This window comes from Mastigoproctus giganteus, chromosome 6 (genome assembly GCF_048544385.1).
Source record: "Mastigoproctus giganteus isolate SK-2022 chromosome 6, ASM4854438v1, whole genome shotgun sequence".
NCBI classification, from domain to species: domain Eukaryota; kingdom Metazoa; phylum Arthropoda; class Arachnida; order Uropygi; family Thelyphonidae; genus Mastigoproctus; species Mastigoproctus giganteus.
The window spans coordinates 54,454,641-54,464,798 of NC_143580.1; positions in this window are offsets into that span (position 1 = coordinate 54,454,641).

Here is a 10,158-nt window from a genome sequence, read left to right on the forward strand (position 1 = left end):
AATATCCGTTTTACCGCTTTTAATTATCTGACTGAGCCATATACACTCAGTCAGATTTTATCCGACAATGGCAATGTGTCTGCAGTTTTTAGGTTTTTAAAATCAATAAATATTTTTAATCGAATATAAAATTTACATTTTCCCTTTATATATTTGTTATACCTTTGGACATAGTGACCTGGTAATTAGGTCACTGAAAGTTTAAATTTTTTTATAACTGACATGGTCTTGGCGCATTATAGCCATAGAAGCTAATGCGCCAAAAAAAACCAAAACCAAACCAAACCAAACCTACAAGAAGAGGCAATATTGTTCATTCGAAGCATATGTATTTCATTTCCATCAGCGATCATAAGTTTTTGGAGCCAAAATATTTCAAATATTGACACCCTAAGAAACGCAGCTTCTGTTGTCGATTGATATAAGTTTTCCCGGAATATGCGTAGTCGATGATTAGAGTCGTGTGTACAATCTTCGTCAAGGTAAATTGCTTTTGCACTACACCTACCAGGTTGTCTCGATTTGAACGAGCAAGTTTTTGTGGGGTTGCAAAAAAACTCACGAACATTGGACATGATGAGAAAATCCTAAGGATCGGAGTGCATGTCTCAAACTCGCTTTAAGAAATCAACCCAATGGCATACACTAAGTAAATAGCAGTATACTTCTTTATCGGAGCAGTAAGTTTTATTTAAAGTTCGTAGTGCAATCCCGAGGCAACTCGTGAAGCACAAATAAGATCGATGTACCAATCAGCAACCTAGTTTCATCATTGTCGCGTACAGAATGAGGCAATGCCCTCCTTGTACAGTAATGGTTTTTAACCCTCGTATCATGAGACTTTGCCCTGAATTCATTTAGCTTTTATAACTGATCTGGGCGAAAGGCTACTTCTTTCTATCTTCGTCAATATAAAAGTCAGTGATTCCTTGATGCGTTCCAGCAAACTGGTTTGAGCCAACAGTAGACGATGTTCTGAAAAGATGAACATCGAAGTTGGCACAACAGTTAACTACGAACCCATAGACGAAGAGTATTTACGAATATGGATCGAAGAACCCTGATGGGAGTGGTTATTTAGGGTTACCATTTTTTGCCCTATCAAATCCGGGTGTTGAAATGGCTTCAACGTAAAGATTATGGAAAATAACATTTACCATTCATATAAACATAACTTTTATTCAATAAATTATTTTTTTTATAATAATTAAACAAATCACTCAAAGTGAGCAAAAATACCGTAGAGCATCACTCTACCCCTTTCATCGTTCATTCTTGATGCTCACTTTGAATTGCTTTTCATACGAGTCATTTTTCTTTCATTTCTTGTTGTTCATCCAACACAATTATTACTTTGCCTCAATTTATAAATAACATTACTTCTCCCGATATGACAGCAGTAGAATTGTCCAAAGTATCTCAATCAATCTTATAAATAGAAGGGGGGGAGACTGCGTTCGTTGTATTTCATCTTATACTCTGCCTTTACCAATTAGAGAACGTACCCAAATTGCACATATTCGAATCTTTTAGCTGTTATCAGCATTAAAGGATTGAACTAGGGGTGGATGCATATCTCTGATTGTGTCATTCCATTCCTATTCGGCAAAAACCTTTAAATCCATAAGAATAGTTAGTTTGTTGAGGCCTGTCTCATATACATCGTGCCAGATGACCTTTATGGGATTTAAGTTCAGAGACCAAGTGGGCCACAAGTGATGGTTCAGAGACCAAGTGGGCCACAAGTGATGCATATTGCTGGAGTGCTCTATATCACTCGTGGACTGTGCCACGGTTGTATTGGAACGGATGAGTACGAAGTTGACATGGTGGGATGGACTTAGTGTACAAGAACGTTCAGATACACCCTCCAAAATAACGAAGCAAAATCAATCCTATGGGCTCCTGCTGTTCCACTTTTATAGTTTCTTCTTGAACTGGTTGCTAGTTACATCGATGAAACTGCGCTGATGTCTCCTGCCTTTCCCATAGTACACCATGAATAGCTCCACCGAGAAATTGCAACTCTTTATTCATTTGCTTACGACAGGAGATGTACAGATATCGGAAGGTTCGCTAATAAATTGTTAGGGCAGTGTATATTTTAATTTATTTTTCCCTATTGTACTATAAACAATTCTGCATGAATTTAGAGATCCGATGGATGAATAACTAATAGCAGTTTTGGTTTTCTAGCTTCCCTTCGCCTTCTTTACTATAAGGATGGTTCCTGAATTATATGGCCCTTTTTTCCCTGTGTAGAAGTTACCAAAATAAGTACCGGTAAGTTTAAATGTACTTATGTATATTTTCATTTCATTTCTTCTTATTACATTACAAAATTAATCACTAATGATGTATCGAAGTAGCAGATAGAGCTGGTTAATACTTTAGCTTTGAGCAGAGCTGTAGCACTTCTGTGCCGATATACCAGTACAATTATAAAATGACCAGATCCAATTAAGAAGAAATCCAAGTCTTTTTAACAGAGCTTTAATTCTACTATGGCACATCTTGTCCAAATGGAAACTCGTACAGAATCTAGCACTACTAAAATGTATTTAAGTGTCAGTCCCTTTTACCAGATACACGAAAATTGACTAAATTAGTGGGGGTGGGAGTGAAAATTGTTTATTCAGGCTTTTCGAATCCAAAGCAGATTTTGCATCCAAGGTGCGAGAATTTTCTCAGAGTTCAAATCATCGAGAAGCACAGCAGGAAGACTGCTTTTTAATTCGCACATTAAAGAAATGTTTTAATGTATTTTTATGATATCTTCCTGATTTAATGGGTTTTTATTTCTATGTGTTTGTAGGCCGACAAAATAGTCCTGATTCGAATCTAAAAAACAATGAACTAAATTGTGCAGTCATCGCATTGGCTGATCCATGGAAGGGGAAGAGGAGATAATCCCAAATTATTATACACTATTCCCATTATAATGATATATATTGAAAAGCATTTCAAGATATAGCATCGCTTATAACCGGGCCCAACTTCACTAATCTGTATCTCCCTAGAGTTGGGTCAGGTGAATCAAAGCTTTCTGTCTTTCTCTCCCACTCAATTCCCTTCGTTTCCACATCTTCCTTAACCGTATTTTCCGAGTTCTTCCTCTTCTTGTCCATTTTCATCTCAAACATTCTTTTTGGTATTCTGTTCGAGTTCATTCTCTTCATGTGTCCAAACATGACGCAGTCATCTTCTTCCTCAAACTTTCTATTTCTAATTTCGTCCCTTCTAGTTTTAGCTAGCACAGTCCTTACACCTTCATTTCCATTGCTTTAATTCTGCTGGTATCCTTTTTATTCATCCTCCATGTCTCAGCAGCATAGGACAAAACATATCCTATTTATCAGCTTTTTACACTTCATTGGAACTTCACTAGCCAATAACACGCTGTTAACGTTACAGAAGAAACATTAGCATTAGTAGAGGCATATGATGCAAGAAAGCAAGCTTATGCAGCATCAGCCAAAAAAAAAAAACCTTCCACTTCACCCCTCCGTTCGTTCGAAATACCTGTCCAGCTGAGCCTTAAATTTATTTAGGCTATCAACTTCCACAACAAGGGATGGAAGTCTGTTCCACCAACCAACTACCCGCAGGCTAAAGGCAAATTTCCGCACATATATCCTACATCTGTCTTTCCTCAATTTGAATTTATGCCCTCTCAGGTGATTATTCTGAGCAAGAGGCAGTATCCCATCAGCATTGAGAATGCTCAAACCATTCAAGGCTTTATACACCTCTATCAGATCACCTCGCCGGTGCCTAGTCTCCAGACACTGTAATTTGCAAAACTTAAGCGTTTCTTCGTAAGAGCAACCCTTCGTTCCGTTCACTAACCTTGTTGCCCTTCTCTGTACTCGTTCCAGCAGCTCTACATCCTTCTTGAAATGAGGCCTCCAGACCTGTATACAGTACTCAAGGTGCGGCCTGGCCATTGCCTTATACAAGGGAATAATCACCTCCTTGTCCCTGCTAGAAATATTCCTGTATATCATTGATAAGACACCATGAGCTACTCTTGCAGCCCGTCTGCACTGCTCAGAGAACTTCATATCTGCCTGCACAATTACCCCCAGGTCCTTTTCGTTCTCTACCACTGTCAGTGTAGTACCACAGAGTTGATACGTTGTTCTGGGGTTGCTGTTTCCCATATGTAGTACTTTACATCTGTCAATGTTAAACTTCATTCGCCACCTCTCAGCCCATCTGCTCAACCTTTCCAGATCCTGTTGCAGCAGCATAGCGTCAGTAGCGTCCTTAACAACCCTGCCAACTTTTGTATCGTCTGCAAACTTGGACATTAAGCTTGATATACCATCATCAATATTATTTATAATTACAGAAAACAACAATGGACCGAACACTGAACCCTGAGGGACTCCACTAATAACATTAGTCCTAGATGAGCAGTGTCCATTAATTACCACTCTCTGTCTTCTGCCACTCAACCATCCCTTTATCCACAGCAACAATTTGCCACCAATGCCACACTGCTCCAATTTGTGCAGCAGTCTTCCATGTGCAACGGTCTCAAAAGCCTTTCTAAGATCCAAATATATAATATCAAAGTTATTCCCTGCATCCAATTCTTTTGTGACTACATCATAGCATCCAATCAGATTGGTCAGGCAAGACCTTCCCTTAACAAAACCATGCTGTGTCTGAGCGATAACTGAATTCTTGTCAAGATGATCCTGCAGTGCTTCTTTAACCAGTGCTTCCATTAATTTTCCTGAAACAAGTTAAACTCACAGGTCTATAATTACTTGTGTAGGCCTTTGATCCTCCTTTGTGAATTGGGGTTACATTTGCACATCTCCAGTCTGTGGGTACCTCCCCTGAGTCCAAGGAAGCTCTCATAATTATGGCTAACGGATTGCTTACTTCCTTTGCTGCCTCCTTTAATATACCTGGATAGATCCCATCCACCCCCAGGTGCCTTTCTTGTATTTATCTTCAACAATTTCTCCTCCACTTTACTCTCAATTATTACAAGATCATCTAGCTCACTGCCAGTGTTTACTTCATCTATGGCATTCCCCTCGCTGAATAACTCCTCATGTGTGAATGTAGATGCAAAATATTGATTTAGTTTGTTAGCTACCTGAGCAGGATCATGAACAGTTGAACCATCGATATCAAGTGGACCAATCTGATTCATCCCCTTCCTTCTAGAGTTTACATAAGTAAACTCCTTGCTGTTTTTCTTTGCATCCCTTGCCAAAGATTTCTCTTAATCTGCCTTCGCCTGCCTAACCTCCTTTGTAACTTGGTTACAGATCAACTTATATCTATCATAGGCTTCTGTGTCACATGTTAATTTATATGTATCCCATGCATTTTTCTTCTCTGCCATATGTCTCATTAGTTCATCTGACATCCATTTAGGCATGAACCTTGAACAATATTTCTTAGTTGGTATGTAAAACCTAGTGGCTTCCAAGATAAGTTCTTTGAATGCTTCCCATTTTGAGTTTGCTGTTGGTAACAACATCAGTTGGTCCCACTGTATAGAATTTAAATACTGTCTCAGACCATCGTAGTCGCCTTTACCCCTGATGGTAGTTACCTCTTTGAGTAAATCCCACTTCAGCACACTGTGATCACTGCCACCTAGTGGTTCCTGTATCTGCAGATTCTTAATGCATGAAGAATCACTACTGATAATCAAATCAAGAGTATTGCTCCCTCTAGTTGCCTCCCGAACATGCTGATTTAGAAAACAATCATCCAATAAATCCACAAAAGCCTTGCTAGTGTGTGAGTGACCAACCCACAAATTCCAGTCAATATCTGGGAAATTAAAATCCCCCATTATAACTCTCTGATTTAATGGCCCACTCTATTTCCCTGTACAGTTTCTTATTATACTCATCAGAGTCATTAGGCCTATAGCACACTCCTACGCTCAATTTTGATCTCCCAATGCTTATATCACACCAAACTGACTCGACACTGCACTGTCCAGCGATGTCGACTGGCTTCACTTCCTTGGATTTTATGTATTTCTTAACTAATAGTATAACCCCTCCTCCCTTCCTATCCTTTCTGTAGACGTTGTACTCCCCAAATTCCAGTTCAGCATTACTTATATCTGTGGACACCACGTCTCCGATATCCCAACAATATCCGCCTTTGATGCTTTGAGCAATACCTCAAATTCATCAAATTTATTTACCAAACTCCTAGCATTGGTTTACACGCAAGTATACATGCACCTGTTCTTTTTCTTAGCTACTCTAACACAACCCATGTGTTTACTTGTACCCCAATGACTCCCAGCAGTCTCTGAAATATCCTGCATCTTATTTTCCAAGCTGCTGCTCATTTCAATATAAGCAGTGCAAGAATCACTTTCACCTCTGCCAGTGGCTACTGTTAATCTATTAGTCCTTGTATCCCCCTAATCTAGTAGTTTTCCGACCCACGTAACACTGCCTCGATAGCATCAGCAAACATTCTTGCACCCTTTCTATTTAAGTGTATCCCATCCCTGTAGAAGCAGTCTCTCCTGTTAACTCTGACTATCTGCTATTCTCCTTGTTATTTCCATATCTAGACTGCTATCCTTTTTTAATACACCCCTTAGATACTTTAAATTGTCCAACATTTCATTCCCTTTTACACTCACTTCTCCTCCCCCCCCCAACCTTCACCATCTTTTTGCTATCTTTAGACCATACTCACTAACTACTTTCCCAATGTGTTCATTTCTCTTGAAGTTCTTCCTCCTTGTTTGCCCAGAGGATAACGTCATCTGTAAACAGCTGTTTCACCGCTACAATGATATTGTCCACGACAATAATAAAAAGTAGTGGTGGCAATACACTACTCTGTCGAAGTCCATTGGACAATGGAAACCAATCTGAGTTTCAAATCAAGGATATGATTATCATATCCTTTTTCACGGTCTAGAAATACCAAAAAGAGGTTCTCGGTTGACCTTCCTCTTCTAAATAAATACTGTTGTTCTCTCTTCTGATTTATTCCTTAATCTTATCTCGAGTATTTGCTCAAAAAGTTTTGTACATTGGCATAATAAAGTGATTCCCCTCTATTTGTTACATTCTCTTCTGGAGCCTTTCTTAAAAATTAGTATTATGATTTCCTTTGTCCAATCGTCTAGTATTCTTTTCTCTTTCCAAACTAGGCTGATACTATCATACAGCCATTTTAATCTAATATTGCCAGCAGCCCTGGTAACTCATTAAGTCCAGGTGATTTTCATTCTTAATCTTTTTCATTGCTTCTTTTACTTCATAGCTATTCTTGGCCATCAAATATACGACGTAGTGGTGAAACTGCAAAAGAACTTTTACTTCACCAAGACCAACTTTTGTGCTCATTTCCCACTGCGAATTCTTCTCTTCTTACACCATCTTCCTTTCCATTGGCATTATACAAGTCTGTAAAATAGTCCTGCCACTGTCCTGATTTCCTTCACGCGACTAATTTTCCACCCGTATTAACTAGGAACCCAGGTTCTTCATTGTTCCTTTTCTATTCCTCAACGTCCCATATATCCTCCTCTAATTTTTGTGTAAACTCCATCCAACTTTTGTCCTATGCCTTTCTGTACTCTTCCAATTTTTCATCAATTTCCTGAAAGTATCATTCTTCAGTTTCACTGCCCTTTTAACTCTATCATTCCACCAGTTCTCCCACGCACCTGTACAGCAGTTTTTGACAGATGTCATTGTACTAGGTACTCTCTCTTTGATTCTGCAATTTCCAGATCTTTGTCCAGTTCAACTGTTATCCTAAATTTGCCACCAACAGTCTGTGGTCACTGTCCATACTTACTGAGGCTATAACCTTTACATCTATCACAGTTTAATATCTTTCATCCCAGCTGTATCTCATTATCTTATGGCAGCTTCTTGTCAAACCAAGTATCTTATTTTCAATTCATTCCGCAAGAACATATTCACCAGCCTTTAGCCTCCATTTCTCTGTCCATATCCATAAGTTCCAATAGCACTGTAATTATGACACATTTCAACTGCTCCTCAAATCCGATTTTCTCGTTGTTAGGGAGAATAAACTTGCACTAGAGTCAGATTTGTCCCTTCTTTAATTCTTGTATTTATCTCCTTGCTTTAATTATACCTACTCCATTCCCGGATTTGTCTTCTGCACTTCTTTCACTAGATGGTTTTAGGAACCATCTAGTGAAATGTTCAAGTTTTACAATACATATATGCTTGCATAAAATCATACCTAAAATGGGTGTTGTTAAAAGCTTTTACAAGTGGAATGATGTATCTTCTAAGAGATCCCTCAGAAACCATCTTAGGTAAAAGCGTAATTTTTTTTTTCACTGAGTTCGCCAAGTGTATTTGTTAATGGTAGTTTCAGATTGTTCACCTGGTACTACATAGTAAAGGAGCCAAACAGGTATATCTTGTGGGCCTCTAAACGCGAGGCGCCTCAGTATCTAGGTGGGAAGGAGCAGCAGTGCGTAGCAGATGCTTCTTGATTAGACCGGGGTTCTAGCCCGTTACCACCAAATACGGAGGATGCGGAAAGGTCAGGGAATGACCACCGCATATTCCCGGAGCAATATGGCCTTTGTTGCTAATGCTCCTAAAAAAAAAAAAAAAAAAAACCAAAATCTAAACGCGATAAGAATGCAACAGTTATCGCATGCGCATTCATTTGGAAGGTCACTGTCTCGTGATACAGAAAAATAATCACCGTCCTTCCACGTTGGGTGGAAAAGGACTGATTTCGAATCGAATCCTTATTAGGGTTTCATGGTTCGCCATGCAGTACTGACTCTGTGCAAACCTGAAGCTACATCGTTTTTTTTTTTTTATTTATTTACATACATTTTTATTACATACAAACACTTTCTATTTACAATCATTTTAATTATACAGCTTCACTTGCAAGCAATAAAACACAATAAAAGATATACTATGTATGTATGCGGATGTACTTGTTTTGGGTGGCACCTAGACGTTTAGTCGAACTCCACCTTGGAAAATCTGTGTTGAGAGAGTAACTGTCTACCCTCTACAGCGATTAACACTCGGTCAATCACTGCCCATTTCTAAACAGGAGTAGTTGTGCCTGGTTCTATTATCTAGTGCTGCTGCACCAATTTGTCGTCCAGTGGAACGAGTGCAATACCAAAGGACAGGAACCCTCAGGCTGCCAAACCAGAGGGAAAGAAAAAATAAAAATTCTATGTAAAAAAAATATATATAGTTAATACCATTTTATACATTAATTTAAGAACACAACATTTAGTTTCTAAGTTAACAGTTGTAAGGTAGAAATATAATTTCATGAATACATCCGTCAATATTACTGTCCACTTCTAGAATTAGTAAACAAGGTGCGCCTTCTTTTAAACACCTTGTCAGAAAAGGATTGGAATGCTGCAAAGTTCTTGGCATCTTGAATCAAAATATCGAGGTTGTCAGTCCTAATAGGTTGAGTGCTGTTAAATAGTTCTTGTCTGAAGTAGTCATAGGCTGGGCAATGAAGCAGAACATGCCTCAAATCTTCTATTGTCCCACAGAAACACAAAGGGTCAGGTTCAAGTCCAAATTTACACAATTTATTCCACAGTGAACCATGTCCAGTTATTAAATATGATGTTGTGATTGAAGGATAAAACCATCCCATAACTTTCTTATTTACAGCAAACGTTGCGTCTTCAATGAACTCCCTGGTAGTGAGTCCTGTTTCACTGGATTGCCATGTGCATTTCCACTTCTCAGTGAATTTTGTCAAAATTAATTTTCTCCTGCTCAAAATCATCTTATACTCCCAACCCATGAATTAGTTACTCGATTAATCTATTTTCAAGTAATTCTGGGACGAATAGCCTGATAAAGTCACAAAAGCAAAATTTTCAACCAAGTTTAAAAAAAAAAAAACTATCATTCACTGCGAATGATAGTTTTTTTAAAACTTTCGGAGGGAGTGAAAGCTTCCCAGAGGAAGCTTTCACTCCCTCCGAAATAATTGAAAACCATGAAAAATAACCTCTCGTATTAGCATAAAGTAAAATGAGGAATTAAAGTTCGATATCTTCGGAGTCAGGAAACATCCTTTTGGAACTCAACTTCTGCTAGAAACCATTCGAAATACAAAGAAGGGTAAGGCTTTCAAATATTATAAAACACAAACTTC